Here is a 6,295-nt window from a genome sequence, read left to right on the forward strand (position 1 = left end):
GCACCCTCTTTAGTGTTCTCCCAGCACCCCTTTCTTCCTCTGCTGAATACTTTCACAAACTAATAATTATGTGTTGATATCTCCATCTGCTTTCAGGCAGCTTCATCAACAGGGGGTCTGATGTCTTACTATGGACTTTGGATGGTGCCAGTTCATACTACGTGGTCCTCAACTTGTGCTGAATGAATAAATGAGCACACTGCGAATGAGCCTCAGGGAGCTGTGGTCCATGAGAGCTCGACTAAGACTCTCTTCTCCACCATCCTCCCCACCACTGTAACTGTTGCTGATCCCCCAAGCTGGCTTCAGCGATCTGTTTAGAGCTCCACTGTGTGAGCTCTTCCAGATCCAGAGAGCGCCAGCCAGCACTGCAATCGAGCTTTGTTTTCATTATGCAGGCTTCCTGGGAAGTTTCAAATTAATTTTCATCCTCTTCTCACTTTTAAGGCCTCTAAAAAGGGCTGTGTTCCTGCCTTCTTGGTGAACCAGGGCCCCTCCTGTTCCCTAGGACAGCGCTCAGCCTGGTGGGGTCTGCATGGCCACACGTCCCTGGGCCTCCCCCACACGAGGTTGGCGGCTTCCAGACCACTCTTCACTCGGGCCCTGGAAAAGCCAACCCTGCTCATGGTAGCCGGGCCAGCACCCACCTGGATCTGATGGAAACTGAGCATTTTGTTTTTAAATTCACCCCACAACATGCACTATTTTATTGTTTGTTTTTACCCCCTGTTAAAAGTAGACAAGATGAAAACAATGACTTCACTGAGCTTTAAACTTGAAAAACCACCACCTCCAGGCAGCCTACCATCTTTGCTCTGAAGTGGACTACGGTACTGAGTAATATGTACACAGCTATTAATGTCTTTTTTTCTGCTTGATGTAGATTTCCATTTCTTGCCAAAAAATCACTCAAGTTATCCACAGACCCACTCAGGAAAATAAACATGGAGAAATGACAGCTACTCACCAACTATTGGTCTGGGCTTGGTGTAGTCTTCAAATCCTTGGTCTCACTGGAACTTCTTACTGTCCTCTGCGGTAGATCCTAACACCCCCATTTTGCAGCAGTTCAGGGGGTTGACATAGGGTTCCCATGGTCACGGAGCTCCCATGTGATGGCACTGGGATCTGGTCTTTTTTTTTTTTCCGATTCTAGAGCTCACTCTCTCATCACCACCCTCCCCCCAACCCCAGTCCTCTGCACCCCTTCCTCAGCTTTCCAGCTATCAACCTGTAGGAATTGCCTAAAGACTTTTTTTTTCCACCCAGGCAGACAAGTTTAGCAATTTGAGAAATTCTGGCAAGTGAATTCGGGAGAATATGGTACCCATTAGCTGCTGGGCATTCAAAGGGAGAAGTGAGAAACACAGGCTGCCCGAGCCTTGGAAGCCGCACCCTGGGAAGGGCGTTTCTGGGGTACGGAGACAGCAGCCAGAGAGAGGAGGCCCGAGGTAGAGAATCCTCCCCGCTCCCCTGCGGGGTTCATTCTCCCCCTCCATCCATTGGGACGCTGTCTCTGTAATATTTTCCCCAACATTTCCAGCATCCAGAGACTAGTGGGTGGTAGGGAGGGCTGGATCTCACACCGGCTGATGCTGCTCACATTGTAAACTGCGGGGTGCCTCAGTTTCCCCAAACAGCAGGCTTTTTGAAGAATCGGGGAGCGAGCTGGTGGTCCCTCCAGGTACCCATTGCCAGGTTCCCACCATCAGCTGCTCACATAAGAGTCCTAGATTAATCTCAGGCTTGGGCCTCCCGTGTGGCAGCTGAGCCATCAGGCTGGCTGTGAAACGCCTTATTTTATTTTCTGCCTAACATCAGGCCGCAAATGAAAATACCTTTTCAACCCCAGTATTATTACCCCTATGGATGGCACCTTTAATGCGCGCTATTCATTGTTATAATGGCCGCACCTGTGTAGAACGCGCACATTGGAACCACAGCAGCTGTGGACCGTAATTGCTAAACATTATTTTCTGTTTCTCCCTGAAAGCTTTTGTGCGTGCGTGCATGTGTGTGTGTGTGCGTGTCTGTGTCCGGGTGCGTGTGTGTGTGTTTTTAATCTGTAACGACTCTGGTCCAAAGATTCCACCCTCCTCCTTTTTGAAAACATAAAGTGAAGTGTAAATACATTTATTTCTAAATGCATGTTTTCAGAGAAAGTCAGATGGAACCCCCTCCATCACCCCCCGCTACATACACACATACTTAGTAATGAGACTTCAGAGAGCGACTCCGGCGCGTGTGGTCTGCGGCGAGGTCCCCACGCTCCCCGCCGCGGCGAGCATGGTCTTTATTGCGCCTTGGCACACGGGCCCTGCCATGATGAATGCATTTGTTCCCTGATACTCAGCCCCTGGGTGTCTGCAGGACAGTGAATCAATTTAGCGCCTGCAGGCCCAGATTATCACCCGCACCAAAGACATTTCTGCACCAGGAACTTCCCAATTCAAAACAGGATTTCTAAGAACACCATCCCACCCCCCGTTCGTTCCCTTTGTGCTTTTCCGAGCAGTCACTCGAGGCCCCCGCTAGAGCTGCCGCCACTGAAAGGCTGCAAGTCGCCCTTTGAGACAATGCTTTTAAAGTCAGCAGTGCAGCTAGCAATTTGAGATTTACACGAGGCAGGCGTCGGGCGGCCTCTCTGTGCCTGTCTTAGCACCCCCAGGGGGCCTGTCATGACACACACCCTGACCAGTGGCCTTACAGGTGATATCTACTGTAGTTATCTCAGGCAGGGTCTGGTAGGCGACAAACAGAAGTGCATGCCTGGGGGTCTCAGCAATTCACCTTCTCTCCTCCCCTTGCACTTACCTCCTTCACGAAGAGGACCCTGCTGTTGCCTCCGGCCAGAAGGTGAGCACAGAAGAGACATGCTTGCACAGGACTGCCGCACAGGGGTGAGGTGACCGGGCTCCTGGCCGCCTTCCCGGAGCTTTAGGGAAGAGAGGACCAGGAGACACTCTGCCAGCCTTCTGCGGGACGCGCTCAGGGAGTGAGAGCCGGTCTCCTCGCAGGTGTTGCCCTGGGATAAATACGGGGCATCCTTGATTGCAGGTGTGCAGGGTTGTCAATCACCATCAGTCATGGGCTCACAGAAATGAGCAGAGTTTCTCAGAGAAATGGTATCTCGTTTCCCTAACCCCTCTGGCAGTTCTGCACGAAGGCAGATATTGGCCTTACCATAGAAGCCTGCAGTTACAGGGCTTAGACAAGAATGTGGGTCCTTTCTGCTGTGGTCACTCAGCTGAGAAATAAGCTTTCTGGGCTTGCAGGCTTCTTCACATTAGAGACTTCAACAGCAGAAAGATGACTTTCTGCTTTTGGGGTGGTGGCGTGTCCTGGGCAGGCTGCCGGTTCCTTCTTCGATTATGATTTTTCTTTAGAGGAGCAAATACATAGGTGGTCAAATAGAAACACATGTGCATTCATTTGCCTTGTGTATTGACAACACGTTTGCTGGTGAACAGTGACTACCGGGAGGGCCGTGCTATGAAGGTAAAGCATGGGCATCTTATAACTCGGGTCAGGATATCAGCTTTGGCATTTCATTTTTCTAATGCTCCAAGTATATGACTTTAAAATACTAAAATCTATTGAAAAAATCAAATTCAAGGTTATTTAGCTAAGCAAACCCGAACCCATTTCTTTCTGTCTTGTTAAATTGAAGCATAGTTGCTTTACAATGTCATATTAATTTCAGGAGTGAAGCAAAGTGATTCAGTTATCCACACATATATATGTCTATTCTTTTTCAGATTTTTTTCTCTTATAGGTTACTATAAAATACCGAACACAGTTCTCTGTGCTACACAGTAGGTCTTTGTTGGCTATCTGTTATATATATAGTTAGTGTGTCTATGTTAATTCCAAACGCCTAATTTCAACCCATTTTTGAAAGAGAGTATTAATTTTAAAACTAAATAATAAAATAAACAGTGAGAGATAAATGAAAACTTGATTGAGACTCTATCCACCTCTCCTCAAGTCCTATAGAAGGTAAGGAGGCTGTGAGTGAGATTGAAAAAATCTGGTAAACTTCGTCAGCGTGATTGATTATTCCTGTTTTGAAGAATCTGTCTAATTGGTAAAATGGGCTTTCTGATCTCTTATGCATATGATTCGTGCTGGTATAGTGACTTTTTAAAAGTGAATTAGTGTTGTCTAGGCATAGTGACAGAAAAGACACCAGAGCAAAACCCTTCCTGACTAACGCAGGTAGATGAATTTATAAACAGGTTGGATGGCAAGGCTGTGGCGGCTGTCTATTGTACCTTTTGTCCAGAAGGGGGCAACATTTCCTTAAGAATTTGTAAGAAAACTGGAGCTTCAGACGATGACAATTTATCTCTGGACATGGTGTTTTGTTCTCTTTTCAAAAGCACAGCACAGAACGCGTGGTGCCTCTCACCCATCCTTCCTGATTATTCTCACCAGATTAAAGGCAGGAATATTGTTTCTTTCTCCCATTCTCTCTCCCCCGCTGGAGAACAAATTTGCATTGTCAAGATTTTCAGGCTGAAATGAGTTAATGCTGAAAAGAAATGACATAGCTGACAATTTTAGATGGTTAGTCCTTCTACTCCACCTCACGTCCCAGAGAGGGGATGTCTTTCTGGAGAGAGCGTTCTGTAGGAAGAACCACCTTCACCTACAGCAGGTAAGTCGGACGTCCACTCACAACCATGAGCATCCCTTACTTTCTGAAAACCCCAGTGAACCCCACAGGAATTCTTTGCAATGATCGCTCTTCTCTTTGCTCCATTTGGCTGCTTGCTTGTCTCTTGATACTTGATCACGCTGAGATTCAGGAGCAAGAAGAAAGATAGTGGACATGCTTGTTTGGGCCAAGGTAGCAAAAATCAACCAACGGAGTCAGTTGTCCAGACCCAAACATTCATCCTGCCTGTGGTCCAGTGTCTCACTGGCGAGTCGGGGACTGTTATTCAGGAACTGAAAACATTGCCACGTTCTTCTTCACCCCACCCTACGCCATACTCCCCCATTTCCAGTGTATTTTACTTTGCCGGGGGGAGCATGGCTGTTGTAAACACACACACATCCATACAAGCAAATGGGTCTGGTCTAAAATGACTTTGAAAATTGTCACTTTCTGTTTCTCACCGGCAGTATCTTCGTGGCATACACTTTGTTTCCCTATTAGAAAAGAAAGCGAGAGTTAAATATTACTTAGCTGTGGAAATTGCTCCAAATTATATAAAAGATTAACATTACAAAATGTATTTCCGGGGTTCTTTGTGTGGTGTAAACTTGTGACCTTGCCTTTCACGTTGGGAAGAGGGACAGTATGTCCTTTCCCAGGAAATACCTGACTAGTCAGTCTTACTGTTTCTCTCTCTCTACACACCCACACCCACACCCACACCCCCACCCCACCCCCCCCACACACACAGAGTATCTGGTAGGATGTACAGTATAGGCTCATGCAATCCATAATTCCCCTTGGTCAGAGACTAGGCAGAGGCTTCTAGAATATTCAGGTGGCTTCTCCCGCTCCCCACGCACACACAGACATCTTCACTCTTTCTTCCTATGGCCACCTGCGTGGCTGCCTCCCTTCCACACCTCAGGAGAAGAGTCTTCATCCTGAACAGGCTCCCTCTCCTCCCTCGCCCACAGGTCTGAGTGCCCCCTTCTCCCTGTGGCCCTCTCTTACCCCGTCTCCAGTGGTTCTATTCCTGCCTCTTCCTGGGTAGCCAAGGAGCGCTCCTCTGACCTGCCCCAGGGTGGGTACGTGTCTGGATGACCTAGACACGGCAGGAGAAGGAGGAGACAAAACGACCTGCTACACGTGCTTGTCAACTTGAAAATTTTGTAAAAGATGTCTAGGTTATACGTGAACATGTAACACAGTATAAAACTAATACCACAACACAAAATAACATCGTTAAAGAATGAACTGTTATGCTCTTCAAATCAGGGATGTCGACTTTTCCCAAAGCTCAGAAATTTCCATTTATACATGTAGCTGACTTTGACTTTTCTTGAAGCCAGTGGAACCGAATCTCAAATTGTGGAGCTCCCGCTACACAAGGGAAAGGTGGCCTCTCTATGGTCCTTACTGTGTCGCGAGCCCCTGTCTGCTGGGTGGTGCAGGCAGGGAGAGCAGGGGACTTCTCCTTTTATTTAAGAGTCTCTGAGCTGTTTGATGTTTAGGTTGACCTCTGCCTCTTTGGGTCTCTCAGATTTCCCATCCCTGACTCTGCTCCTCTGCCAGATAGCATGTGCCCTCCTGGAAGTGAGGTCCTCTGTAGCCCAGCTAGCTGTCTTCCAA

At 47.8% G+C, this 6,295-nt stretch overlaps 1 long non-coding RNA gene across 1 annotated transcript; it reads right to left on the reverse strand.

Moving 5' to 3' along the window:
• Window positions 1-952: 952 nt before the first annotated feature.
• On the reverse strand, window positions 953-5,766 carry LOC132343641 (uncharacterized). Its single transcript, XR_009492571.1, has 3 exons — window positions 5,678-5,766; window positions 2,815-5,157; window positions 953-2,364 (listed from the first exon to the last, which is right to left on the reverse strand). It is a non-coding gene; the product is annotated as an uncharacterized lncRNA (long non-coding RNA).
• Between the last annotated feature and the right edge of the window lie 529 nt (window positions 5,767-6,295).

The sequence above is a fragment of the Bos taurus genome, chromosome 23 (assembly GCF_002263795.3).
Source record: "Bos taurus isolate L1 Dominette 01449 registration number 42190680 breed Hereford chromosome 23, ARS-UCD2.0, whole genome shotgun sequence".
NCBI lineage: Eukaryota > Metazoa > Chordata > Mammalia > Artiodactyla > Bovidae > Bos > Bos taurus.